At 43.4% G+C, this 12,175-nt stretch overlaps 1 pseudogene; it reads left to right on the top strand.

Annotated features, from left to right (window-relative positions):
* Positions 1–11,479, top strand: part of LOC141052918 (uncharacterized) — a 49,475-nt pseudogene extending 37,996 nt beyond the window's left edge.
* Positions 11,480–12,175: the final 696 nt, after the last annotated feature.

Genomic DNA, 12,175 nt, shown 5'->3' with positions numbered 1-12,175 from the left:
TGTCGAACAGCAAAGTAACGGTGGCGTACATCAACCACCAGGGGGGTACAAGATCACACTCCCTAATGAAGGCAGCGAGCGACATTTTTTGCAGAGCGAAACAACACCTACACTCCCTAACAGCCTTGCACATAAAGGGGGCAGAAAATATAGAAGCCGATTTCCTGAGCTGCAATACTCTGAGGCAAGGAGAATGGGCTCTAAATCGGTCCGTTTTTCAAAAAATAACAACAGCTTTGGGGGAAACCAGTGATAGACCTCTTTGCCAACTTAAAACAACAGGCAAATAGAGAGGTTTTGCTCACTAAACCCGAGGGAAAAACCATGGCCAGTGGACTCATTGCAGATTCCGTGGGACTTCAGACTAGCCTGTGCGTTCCCCCCAGTGGCCCTGATCCCAACAGTAGTCAGGAAGATCAGGAACGATCAAGCCAGGGTGATCCTAATAGCCCCATTTTGGCCAAAAAGGCCCTGGTTCACTCTGCTACGAAGGATGTCCCTCTCAGATCCATGGGTTCTGCCAGAAATCCCGGACCTACTAGCTCAAGGTCCAATATTCCACGCTCAGGTCAAGGGATTCCAACTGACCACGTGGAATTTGAAAGGTCGCTTCTAATGGATAGAGGGTTCTCTCCCGAGTTGGTGTCCACCCTGCTAAAGAGTAGGAAGCCAGTGACAACCAGTATCTAAGGCAGAACATGGAATAAATTCCAGCAATTCCTAGGTAAGCCGTTAGAACAAGAGCCCCCGATTAGTGCCATCTTGGAGTTTTTACAATCAGGATTGCAGCTGGGGTTAGCGGTAAACACTCTTAAAGTTCAGGTATCTGCACTAGGTGCACTCTATAACTGCAACTTGGCAGCAAATAGATGGGTAGCCAGGTTTATCAAATCCTGCCATAGGTCTAGGCCTATCCCAATACCTAGAATAGCCCCGTGGGATTTAAACCTGGTACTAGAGGCCCTTACAAAAGAACCATATGAGCCTTTACAACAACTACCCATAAAATATCTTACCCTAAAAACGATCATTTTAGTGGCCCTTACATCGGCCCGTAGAGTAAGCGACTTGCAGGCTCTCTCAGTGAATCCACCCTATACACAAATTTTTCAGGACAGGGTGATATTAAGAACAGACCCCGCTTATCTACCTAAGGTAGTATCAGATTTCCATCGAGGTCAGGAGATTATCCTTCCATCATTTTGCGAAAATCCAAAGAACTCAGGGGAGGAAAAATGCCATAATTTGGACGTTAAAGGGCCTGTCACACTAAGCGATATCGCTAGCAACATCGCTGTAACTTGTGACGTTATAGCGATATTGCTAGCGATATCGCTATGTCTGATACTTACCTACGACCGGCTCCCCCGCTGGTTATCGCTGATCGCGCGAGAACGTCCTAGACCGTTTCTCGTCATCAGCTTCCTGCGGCGCTTCCTGTTTAGAGACGAGCGTGGAGCCGGGCGGGAGGACGTCGGGATCGCCTAGTGTGACAGGTAAGTAGCGACCCCCGACCCCTGCTATGTCGCTGGTGAGATCTGCCTGTGTGGCAGCTCACTAGCGACCACTTAGCAATGCACCAGCGATCCTGACCGCGTCATATCGCTGGTCGGGATCGCTGTTACATCGCTAAGTGTGACAGTACCTTAAGAGAGCCCTGCTAGAATATATATCTGTCACTAGCCAGTGGAGGAGGTCCCAGTCCCTATTCGTAGCTTTTCAGGGTGCCAGGAAAGCCTATGGGGTTTCAAAAGGGACTATTGCCAGATGGATTAGGGAGGCCATTAGTGTAGCCTACTCAGCTAGTAGTGTTCCGATTCCTGACGGCATCAAGGCTCATTCCACCAGAGCCGTGACGACCTACTGGGCTGAAAAGGCAGAGGTATCGATTGAACAAATTTGTAAGGCCGCTACCTGGGCCTCACCTTCAACCTTCTTTAAGCACTATAGATTAAACCTATCCTCCTCAGCTGACTTAACCTTTGGTAGAAGGGTGCTACAAGCGGTGGTCCCTCCCTAAGGTGTTTTGAAGACTCCAAAAATCTCTCAGGTGTGCTGTAATGGGTGAAGGGAAAACCACCATGGTTACTTACTGGTAGCCGGTGTTTCCGGAACCCATGACAGTACCCGTATATCCCCCCCCCCCCCTTTTCACCGTATGGGTGTGCACGATTAGTAGGGTGCATTTGTGTGATGTGGTGTTGGATTAACATGTAACTAACTGGGAAGTTCTCTCATGCTCTGTAACCAACTGAAGCGGGGGAGAGGTGCAGTCCCTTATATCTCAGTAGGTTCCTGTCCTGGTGGGGCGGATCCCTCTCTCAGGTGTGCTGTCATGGGTTCCGGAAAAACCGGCTACCGGTAAGTAACCATGGTGGTTTTTTTAGGAATCTATCCAGTTTTGAAGTGACGTTAGGGGTCCTATATATTGGAAAACCCCCTAAAGTGATACCATTTTAAAAACAACACCTCCTGACATACTGAAAGCTGCTGTCAGGGAGTTTATTAACCCTTCTGGTGCTATTCAGGAATTAAGACAAAGTGACATGATAGGAATGAAAAAGTTGATTTTTACCACCTAAATGTCACTGACTTCTGAACAGGTCAGTGTATCCGGCAGACTCTAAGGCCACCATTTGCTTGTGAACTGCCATGGTAAACATTAGGACCACACAATCATGATCTCAGGGTGCCGATGGGGATAAAGAGGGAGAAGCCACACTCTTTTAAACATTTAAGTGATATAGTCATTATTGACAGCAGCATTTAAGAGGTTAAACAGATATGGACGGTGACAACACTGATCGTGGCTGATGAAGCAAGTTGTCAGTTGTAGTGTACAGCCAACAGCTGCTGGATTGTCACCTGTATGGGGATGCTATTCTCTATATTTCAGGTCAGTTAAAAGACGTATTGACGGTTATTAAGGGGTTAAAGAAGGTTATCTGACAGAAAATATTGTCCCCAAGACAGATTGGATTTCTAATTGCTATCATGTCATATGATATAGTCACTCCAGAGATATCACAGTTTTTTTGTACAGTAGTTACTGCACCAGATCCTCTCATCTAATCATTTTCTGCTGCAGCCAGTTCTGTTCCTCCCCAGGCCCCATATTTTACATCTGACATGTCACTTTACATAATAATAACTTTAAAATCTTAACATGTTCCTAGTGATTCTGAGATTGTTTTTTTCTGTGAAACGTAGTTTTCATTAGTGGTACCTTTATTTTTTTTCCATCACCCATGGCACCACGAGAGAGGGGATCCACCCTTCAAGGACCGGAAACCTTCAAGATAAAAAGGGCGGCTCCTGTCTCCGCATCAGTTAGTTTCCTGTCCTTGACGGGAAACCCTCAAGATGAAAATCCTTAGAAGAAAGAAGAGGATGCCCGTGTCTTGGTCAGATGGGTTTTTGCAGCCATGCTGCTGCATCCGTCACCAGGTATCGGTAGTCGCCTCGGAGGCCACGTTTTGCCATGCCCTCCCTGAGCGAAGCATGGCCACAGCCTGTAAAGCAAATGCCCGGGTAAAGATAGGAGCTTCGGAGGCCACGTTTGGTGTTCCCTCCCTGATGCATGCAACCCGCGAGACACATTGGTGCCCAGGTGGGAAAGAAGCCTCGGAGGCCACATTTACTGTGCCCTCCCTGTTGCACATGGTGGCCATGTGGCTCGCGAGGCATATCGGTGCTCGGGCAATGTAGAAAGTCTCGGAGGCCACATTTACTGGGCCCTCCCTGATGCATGCAGCCCGTGAGGCGATGCCCGGGTGAAAAAAAAAAAAAAGAAATTCCCTGATGTTGTAGTGGCCTGCAGAGCCCGTATGGTAGCGGGTGGAGGCAGTATCATGTCCTGCTGTGCCCTGATGTACCTGAGAAGTGCTGGGTGCCGCAGCGCTCCGGTCCTGAGTTCGGGTAGGAGGATGGCTGTGGGGTGTCATGGCGGCAGCACGTGAGCGGCAATGGATGCCAAATTTATCCCCAGCATATGCAGGAAGTGAAACGCGGCCGCGTATACCAAAATTTGTGGTGTGTCTTATAATATGGTACTTTGAGGGGCATTTAGTTTTGAAAATTGCGCTTTTCACAGTATCAAAAAGCACATTCAGGAAATGTAACCCTTAAGGTGTATCACAGTAATTAAAAAAAAATTAAATGCAAGAATGAAAAATGGGAATTAGAAAAAAATGAACATCAGAATATATGTCTCAACTTCTCATGAATTGGACAATACTATATTGTTTGGGCACATGGCGGGGCTGAGAAGTAAAGGAGCGCCACTTAGCTCTGGGAATGCAGATTCTGCTGAAATAGTTTGCGACCTCCATTTGCAGATCACCTAAGGTGCCAGAAAGGTAGAAAACCAGAACAGTAGTAAACAGTTAAAAGTTGAATCCGTTTTCCTCAGTAAATTCATATGTAGAAGTAGGGACTATTTTGACTCCACAGGTATTCTCTGGAAACTAGCACGCAATAAATATTGGAGAGTAAAAATTACAAATATGCCATATACCGTATTTTTCGCTTTATAAGACGCACCTGATTATAAGACGCACCCCCAAATGTGGTGAAGGAATAGAGAATTTTTTAATAAATGGGGTCCGTCTTATAATGCCAGTGTCCGTCTAACAAATCATATAGGGTATATGTCCCTCATAGCCCCCCATCCTAAAATTAGTCCCCTTAATCTGGATATGGCCACCTTATATTGAATATAGCCCCCTTGTGCTGGCACACGGGCCCCCTGTGGCTGACACACGGCCCCCTGTGGCTGACACACGGCCCCCTGTGGCTGGCACACTGGCCCCCTGTGGCTGGCACACTGGCCCCCTGTGGCTGACACACTGGCCCCCTGTGGCTGACACACTGGCCCCCTGTGGCTGACACACTGGCCCCATGTGGCTGACACACGGCCCCCTGTGGCTGGCACACTGGCCCCCTGTGGCTGACACACTGGCCCCCTGTGGCTGACACACTGGCCCCCTGTGGCTGACACACTGGCCCCCTGTGGCTGACACACTGGCCCCCTGTGGCTGACACACTGGCCCCCTGTGGCTGACACACTGGCCCCCTGTGGCTGACACACTGGCCCCCTGTGGCTGACACACTGGCCCCCTGTGGCTGACACACTGGCCCCCTGTGGCTGACACACTGCCCCCTGTGTTAGATATCGCCTCCATGCTGCTGCTTTTAGTAAAATAAACTCTTTCCTTACCTTCTCAGCGCTGTCCCTCCTCGTGTCTCCCTCAGTGTGGTTGAGCTCCTCCTCCACTTCCTGGTTCTCAGTGCCGGTCATGTGATCAGCACAGCAGAGTGATATCATCTCTGCGTGCCTGATGACAGCGGCAGCCGAGACACTGGGAGATCAGCGCTGGAGGAGGTAAGGAAAGAGTTTTTTATTTTACTATGGGCAGCAGCATGGGGGTGATATCTAACACAGGGGATCATGTGCGATCAAAGGAGGGCGCAGGCAGCTATAATATGCGCCGCTCCCCCAGCCAGTCACCGTGGTGCGGTTTCAGCACCATGGTGATGGACAGCGGCAGTGCATATTATATGAGCGGGAGCAGGAGATCAAAGGCTCCCTCCGGCAGCTTTTACCAGCTCACAGCACCGCTCCAAAGCTGCCCCCACCTCCCCTGGACCCTGCAGTGTATATATATATATATATATATATATATATATACACCCCCCCTCCCCCGTATATTTGGATTATAAGACGCACCCCCTACTTTCCCCCAAAATTTGGGGGGAACAAAAGTGCGTCTTATAAAGCGAAAAATACGGTAAGCGCTCAATTAAACGATGCACAGATTGTGTTTCTAAAGACACGCATATCACAAATTTTTAAGTGTGTTTTTCCCGTTGTTGCATGTGCACGTTAACAGTGTTTGGGTAAACTGTACAACTCAAAAGCGAGGAGCGAATTTTGCTTTGAGAAAGCAGATTTTGCAGGATTGGTTTATGGAAGCCATGTTGCTTTTCAAGAGTCCTCCATCTACTAATAATGTGAAAACCCTGTATTTCTCCATTGACAGATAATGGGTCTTGTTTTTTGAGGGGTGGATTAGAAATCCTTTTCAATGTCATTTTGGCTTACATAGCATTTTTTATGGATTATTATTTCAATAACTGGGAGGCAGATCGAACCGAGAGGGTTGATCATCGTGTTCTACTGGTTTGTGCTATGAGGTCTAGTGTTGGAGATTTACTGTTTTTGTCTTAGTAAATAATTGTATTTTGCTACATAAGGCAGGTGAAATAATTATTGAATACATCACCAATTTTCTAAGTACATATATTTCTAAAGATGTTATTGACATGAAATTCTCACCAGATGTCAGTAACAACCCATCCAATCCACACAGGCAAAGAAATCAAGCCATATATGTCCATAAATTATGTGTAATAATGAGAAATGACACAACGGAAAGTATTGAATGCGTTTATTGAAATTGAATTAATACTTTGTACGTAAGCCTTTGTTGGTGATGACAGCTTCAAGTTGCCTCCTGTGTAGAGAAACTAATAGCAGGCATTGCTCAGGTGTGATTTTGTCATATTTTTCCACACAAACACTCCTCAAATCCTGAAGGTCATGTGGGCTCCTTCTATAAACTCTGATTTTTAGTTCCTTCCATAAGTTTTCTGTTGGATTCAGGTCAAGTGATTAGCTCGGCCATTCTAGCAGTTTTATTTTCTTTCTTTGAAACCAATTGAGAGTTTTCTTAGCTGTGTGTTTGGGATCATTGTCTTGCTGAAATATCCATCCTAGTTTCATTTTCATCAACATAGTAGATGGCATTAGATTTTTTCAACAATGTCTCAGTACATTTGTCCATTCATCCTTCTTTCAATTACAGTGCCTACAAGTAGTATTCAACCCCCTGCAGATTTAGCAGGTTTGATAAGATGCAAATAAGTTAGAACCTTCAAACTTCACACAAGAGCAGGATTTATTAACAGATGCATAAATCTTACAAACCAAAAAGTTATATTGCTCAGTTAAATTTTAATAAATTTTAAACATAAAAGTGTGGGTCAATTATTATTCAACCCCTAGGTTAAATATTTTGTGGAATAACCCTTGTTTGCAATTACAGCTAATAATCGTCTTTTATAAGACCTGATCAGGCCGGCACAGGTCTCTGGAGTTATCTTGGCCCACTCCTCCATGCAGATCTTCTCCAAGTTATCTAGGTTCTTTGGGTGTCTCATGTGGACTTTAATCTTGAGCTCCTTCCACAAGTTTTCAATTGGGTTAAGGTCAGGAGACTGACTAGGCCACTCCAACACCTTGATTTTTTGCCTTTTGAGCCAGGCCTTGGTTTTCTTGGCTGTGTACTTTGGGTCGTTGTCTTGTTGGAAGATGAAATGACGACCCATCTTAAGATCCTTGATGGAGGAGCGGAGGTTCTTGGCCAAAATCTCCAGGTAGGCCGTGCTATCCATCTTCCCATGGATGCGGACCAGATGGCCAGGCCCCTTGGCTGAGAAACAGCCCCACAGCATGATGCTGCCACCACCATGCTTGACTGTAGGGATGGTATTCTTGGGGTCGTATGCAGTGCCATCCAGTCTCCAAACGTCACGTGTGTGGTTGGCACCAAAGAACTCGATCTTGGTCTCATCAGACCAGAGAACCTTGAACCAGCCTGTCTCAGAGTCCTCCAAGTGATCATGAGCAAACTGTAGACGAGCCTTGACATGACGCTTTGAAAGTAAAGGTACCTTACGAGCTCGTCTGGAACGGAGACCATTGCGGTGGAGTATGTTACTTATGGTATTGACTGAAACCAATGTCCCCACTGCCATGAGATCTTCCCGGAGCTCCTTCCTTGTTGTCCTTGGGTTAGCCTTGACTCTTCGGACAAGCCTGGCCTCGGCACGGGAGGAAACTTTCAAAGGCTGTCCAGGCCGTGGAAGGCTAACAGTAGTTCCATAAGCCTTCCACTTCCGGATGATGCTCCCAACAGTGGAGAGAGGTAGGCCCAACTCCTTGGAAAGGGTTTTGTACCCCTTGCCAGCCTTGTGACCCTCCACGATCTTGTCTCTGATGGCCTTGGAATGCTCCTTTGTCTTTCCCATGTTGACCATGTATGAGTGCTGTTCACAAGTTTGGGGAGGGTCTTAAATAGTCAGAAAAGGCTGGAAAAAGAGATAATTAATCCAAACATGTGAAGCTCATTGTTCTTTGTGCCTGAAATACTTCTTAATACTTTAGGGGAACCAAACAGAATTCTGGTGGTTTGAGGGGTTGAATAATAAATGACCCTCTGAATAAACTTTTCACAATTTAAAAAAAAATTAAACAAAGAAATAACATTCTTTTTTGCTGCAGTGCATTTCACACTTCCAGGCTGATCTACAGTCCAAATGTCACAATGCCAAGTTAATTCCGAATGTGTAAACCTGCTAAATCTGCAGGGGGTTGAATACTACTTGTAGGCACTGTACATGAAGTTTGCTAGTGCCGTTTACTGAAAAACAGCCCCACACCATGATGTTCCCACCTCCAAACTTCAATGTTGGTATGTTGTTTTTGGGGTGATATGCAGTTCATGTTAGCCCCCAAACATGGTGTGTTTTATGGCATCCAAAGAATATAATTTTGGCCTCTTGTGTCGAGACTATATTCTCCTAGTATTTTACAAGCTTGTCTAAATGTTGGTTAACAAACTTTAAATGCGCTTGAATATGCTTTTTGTTCAGCCTTGGAGTCTTGTGTGGTGAGTGTGCATACAGTCCATTGAGGTTGAGTGTATTATTCATTGTTTTCTTTGAAACAATTATACCTGTGATTTCAGGTCTTTCAGTAGCTCTGCACAGGTGGTCTATAGCTCTTGGAGTTCAAAACTTTTTCCCTGTGCCATTTGTCATTATTACACATAGTTTATGGACATCTATGGATTGATTGATTTACCTGTGTGGATTGAATGGGTGGTTACAGACATCAAGTGAGAATTTCTTGTCAGTGACACATTTAGAAATATATTTACTTAGAAAATTCAATACTTATTTAACCTGCTGTAACTTGCAATTTCTTTGGGTATTTCAGGAATGTTAAAAAATATAGTTCAGGATATGTTAAAAAATAATCTTTATTTTTTGCAGATGACTGTACCAGAAGCACAGAAGGACATCTGATATCTTCAGTTTTTAAATCTGATGACCTTGATGTCACACAAGATATAAATGACATTGATGTCGCTATTCCAGAAATACCATCATCCCTTCACAGTAAAGATCTATCATTTGATCCTTTTAAACAGGTCCTATCTTCTGATTCATCTCAGAGTAGTAAGAAAAATAAAAGTCACAAAAGAGGCGTTAAAAATCGAACTGCTCTTACAGCAAACAAACCATTATCAAGTGCAGAATATGAAGAAAGTTTTTCCCTCAAAACAGATTTTACACATCAAAAAATTCACACAGAGGAGGAAAGTTTTTCTTCTTCAGAATCTGGGAGGGATTTTAACCAGAAATTGGAGCTAGTTGGACAAAAAAAATGTCACACAGGGAAGAATTCATATTCATGTTCAGAATGTGGGAAATGCTTTGCAAGAAAATCAAATCTTGTTACACATCAGAGAAGTCACACAGGGGAGAAACCATTTTCATGTTCAGAATGTGGTAAATGTTTTTCAGTTAAATCAAAACTTGTTGAACACCAAAGAACTCACACAGGGGAAAAGCCATTTTCATGTTCAGAATGTGGGAAATGTTTTGTAAATAAAGTAAATCTTGCTAAACACCAGAGAACTCACACAGGGGAAAAGCCATTTTCATGTTTAGAATGTGGGAAATGTTTTACAAAGAAAAGTCATCTTAACAAACATCAAAGAACTCACACAGGCGAAAAGCCATTTTCATGTTTAGAATGTGGGAAATATTTTGCATATAAATCAAATCTTGTTGAACATCGGAGAACTCACACCGGGGAGAAGCCATATTCATGTTCAGAATGTGGAAAACAGTTTAAGCAGAAATCAAATATGGTTAGTCACCAGAGATATCACACAGGGGAGAAGCCATATTTATGTTCAGAATGTGGTAAATGTTTTGCACACAAAGCAATTCTTGTTGCACATCAGAAAACTCACACAGGGGAGAAGCCATTTTCATGTTCAGAATGTGGGAAATGTTTTAGAGATAAATCACATCTTTTTACTCATCAAAGAACTCACACCGGGGAGAATCCATTTACATGTTCAGAATGTGGAAAACAGTTTAAGCAGAAATCAAATATGGTTAGTCACCAGAGATGTCACACAGGGGAGAAGCCATATTTATGTCCAGAATGTGGTAAATGTTTTGCATACAAATCACGTCTTGTTTTACATCAGAAAATTCACACAGGGTAGAAACCATTTTCATGTTCAGAATATGAAAAATATTTTAGCAATAAAAGGAATCTTACTAAACATTAATTATCTCACAAATTGAGAAGTCATTCTCTTACCTAGAAGGTGGGAAATGTGTTACTCGAAAATCATATTGTGTTGACCGCAAAGGAAAACTCACATAGAATGAAATTATATATTTTTGAGAAACTGCACAAGAAAACACACAACAGAGTCAAAGTAATGACATGTAAGTAAATGAGAAAACAAGTGAGTACTTACATTTGAATTAAAACATTGTTATTAATATACATCTGTTGTTTAAACAGAAAATTAAATGCAATTTTCCAAGTTCATTGTATATTTTTCAGTTATATAATTATATATTCAGTATGAGGACAAGAGTATTGCTACACCTTCCCTTAAACCTCCCAAAATACCCACCAGTTCCTCCTCCCTCTTCTTCCTAACTCCCAATCTCGGCGATCTGCCATTCATCAATCTCTTTCAATCCACCATCTCTGTGTGTGAACAAACATTTTTAACTTTTCTATGATAAACATGCTGACATTGTAAAGTACTATTTACATGTATGATCCATTCCTTCTTTGTTGGAACGCCTGGTATGATCCATTCCAATTAAGATAAAATGTCTCCCTCTCTCCACCTTCCTAATCTCAATCCATAATACTGGGGTAAGATTATATACTCCGAGATCCCTGTGCAGAAATATTAGGGCTACAGCAACATCACATATTTTATACAGAAGAATAGCGCTATCTCCATAGTTCTCTTTACAAGGACATATACATCAGACAAGGTCCTCATATTTAGGCAGTTTATATTATTCTCACATGCTCTTTATATGAACAAGATCAGAGTCTCATTATACCAAGTAGACAAGCTCCAGGGACAAAGACCCTCCTCGTACTAACACGCTGGAGGTCCGGAGGATCCAGCCACGAGGCCCGGATTCTCTCATTTTTGGCTTTAGCGTTTAGAATAAATCCCTTTCTCATACAGTACTGTAGTAATGACTTTGTTAATCACGTGTTATAGGAGGGTTCGTCTCAATCCATCTAAATGTTATCAAATTATGTGCAAGAAACAATAAACGTCCTACCGCAGTTTTACCAGGTGTGTCCAGTGTCTGTTCTTCTACATTCCCTAATAACATAGTTTTGAAGGGTGAAGGAAGACCTTATGTCCATCTAGTTCAGCCTATTTTTAGTGCAGCTGTTCTGCATTATTGATCCTGGGGAAGGCAAAAAACCCACAGAGTAGAAGCCAATTTTCTCCATAGGGAAAAAAATTCCTTCCCGACTCCTAAGCTGGGTCAACCATCTACCTATAATATTATGTTATTTGTAACCTTCTATACTGTTACTCACAAGAAAAGCATCCATTCCTTTCTTAAATACATTCAGTGAGTTGGCCATCACCACTTCCTCAGGAAGAGAATTCCAGAGCCTCACTGCTCTTATCATGAAGAACCCTCTTCTATGCTGGTGCAGAAATTGTCTTTCCTCCAAACGAAGAAAATGCCCCCTTGTTCTTGTCACTGTCCTTGGTACAAACAGTTCATTGGAGAGATCTCTGTATTGCCCTCTGATATACTTGAACATATATATTAGGTCTCCCCTAAGTCTTCTCTTTTCTAGAGTAAATAGACCTAATTTTGATAACCGTTCTAGGTATTGTAGTGAACCAACTCCATTTATCATTTTAGTAGCCCGCCTTTGAACCCTTTCAAGTTCAGTAATGTCTTTCTTGAGCACCGGCGTCCAAAATTGCACACAATCCTCCAAGTGTGGTCTGACGAGTGATTT

Source organism: Dendrobates tinctorius, unplaced genomic scaffold, assembly GCF_039654945.1.
Source record: "Dendrobates tinctorius isolate UK_male_01 unplaced genomic scaffold, ASM3965494v1 ptg000164l, whole genome shotgun sequence".
Classification (NCBI taxonomy): Eukaryota; Metazoa; Chordata; class Amphibia; order Anura; family Dendrobatidae; genus Dendrobates; species Dendrobates tinctorius.
The sequence above is the reverse complement of the archived record's forward strand: the minus strand, read 5'-3'. Positions and strand labels throughout refer to the sequence as shown.